The sequence below is a fragment of the Triticum urartu genome, chromosome 2A, assembly GCF_056163025.1.
Source record: "Triticum urartu cultivar PI428250 chromosome 2A, HENAU_Tu73, whole genome shotgun sequence".
Taxonomy (NCBI): domain Eukaryota; kingdom Viridiplantae; phylum Streptophyta; class Magnoliopsida; order Poales; family Poaceae; genus Triticum; species Triticum urartu.
Genome location: NC_141874.1, coordinates 119,315,249 through 119,317,508, shown reverse-complemented (window position 1 = coordinate 119,317,508; position 2,260 = coordinate 119,315,249).

Sequence of the window (2,260 nt, the reverse complement as noted above, 5' to 3'; positions counted from 1 at the left end):
GACTCTCTATCATGAAGATCTTGGTGCTCCTTTGAAGCACAAGTGTGGTAAAAGGATAGTAACATTGTCCCTTCTCTCTTTTTCTCTCATATTTTTTTCGGGCCTTCTCTTTTTTTCTCTTATTTGGCCTTTCTTTTTTTTGTCTGGAGTCTCATCCCGACTTGTGGGGGAATCATATTCTCCATCATCCTTTCCTCACTGGGACAATGCTCTAATAATGATGATCATCACACTTTTATTTACTTAGAACTCAAGAATTACAACTCGATACTTAGAACAAGATATGACTCTATATGAATGCCTTCGGCGGTGTACCGAGATTGCGATGAATCAAGTGTGACATGTATGAAAAATTATGAATGGTGGCTTTGCCACAAATACGATGTCAACTACTTGATCATGCAAAGCAATATGACAATGATGATGCGTGTCATAATAAACAGAACGGTGGAAAGTTGCATGGCAATATATCTCGGAATGGCTATGGAAATGCCATAATAGGTAGGTATGGTGGCTGTTTTGAGGAAGATATAAGGAGGTTTATGTGTGAAAGAACGTATCATATCACGGGGTTTGGATGCATTGGCGAAGTTTGCACCAACTCTCAATGTGAGAAAGGGCAATGCACGGTACCGAAGAGGCTAGCAATGATGGAAGGGTAAGAGTGCGTATAATCCATGGACTCAACATTAGTCATAAAGAACTCATATACTTATTGCAAAAATCTACAAGTCATCAAAAACCAAGTATTACGCGCATGCTCCTAGGGGGATAGATTGGTAGGAAATACCATTGCTCGTCCCCGACCACCACTCAGAAGGAAGACAATCAAATAACACCTCATGTTTCAAATTTGTTACACAACGTTTACCATACGTGCATGCTACGAGACTTGCAAACTGCAACACAAGTATTCCTCAAATTCAAAACTACTCAACTAGCACAACTTTGATATCACTATCTCCATATCTCAAAACAATCATCAAGTATCAAACTTCTCTTAGTATTCAATGCACTCTATATGAAAGTTTTTATTATATCCCTCTTGGATGCCCATCATATTAGGACTAGTTTCATAACCAAAGAAAACTACCATGCTATTCTAAAGACTCTCAAAATAATATCAGTGAAGCACGAGAGTTCATCTAATTCTTAAAAATAAAACCACCACCGCGCTCTAAAAATATATAAGTGATGCACTAGAGCAAATGACAAACTACTCCGAAAGATATAAGTGAAGATCAATGAGTAGCCGAATAATTATGCAACTATGTGAAGACTATCTAACATTTAAGAATTTCAGATCTTGGTATTTTATTCACACAGCAAGCAAAACTAAAGAAAATAAAATGACGCTCCAAGCAAAACACATATCATGTGGTAAATAAAAATATAGCTCCAAGTAAAGTTACCGATGAACGAAGACGAAAGAGGGGATGCCTTCTGGGGCATCTCCAAGCTTAGGCTTTTGGTTGTCCCTGAATATTTCCTTGGGGTGCCTTGGGCATCCCCAAGCTTAGGATCTTTCCACTCCTTATTCCATAATCCATCGAATCTTTACCCAAAACTTGAAAACTCCACAACACAAAACTCAAAATAGAAAACCTCGTGAGCTCCGTTAGCGAAATAAAACAAAACACCACTTCAAGGTACTGTAATGAACTCATTATTGATTTATATTGATGTTAAACCTACTGTATTCCAACTTCTCTATGGTTTATAAACTCTTTTACTAGTCATAGATTCATTAAAATAAGCAAACAACACACGAAAAACAGAATCTGTCAAAAACAGAACAGTCTGTAGTAATCTGTAACTAACGCAAACTTATAGAAACCCAAAAATTCTAAAATAAATTTCTGGACCTGAGGAATATATCTGTTAATCATCTGCAAAAAGAATTAACTAAATAGTACTATCCAAATAAAAATGGCCGCAATTCTCGTGAGCGCTAAAGTTCCTGTTTTTTACAGCAAGATCAACAAGACTTTCCCCAAGTCTTCCCAACGGTTCTACTTGGCACAAACACTAATTAAAACATAAAAACTCAATCATAACAGAGGCTAGATAAATCATTTATTACTAAACAGGAACAAAAATCAAGGAGCTAAAATAAAATTGGGTTGCCTCCCAACAAGCGCTATCGTTTAACGCCCCTAGCTAGGCATGATGATTTCAACGATGCTCACATAAAAGATAAGAATTGTAACATAAAGAGAGCATCATGAAGAATATTACTAGCACATTTAAGTCTAACCCA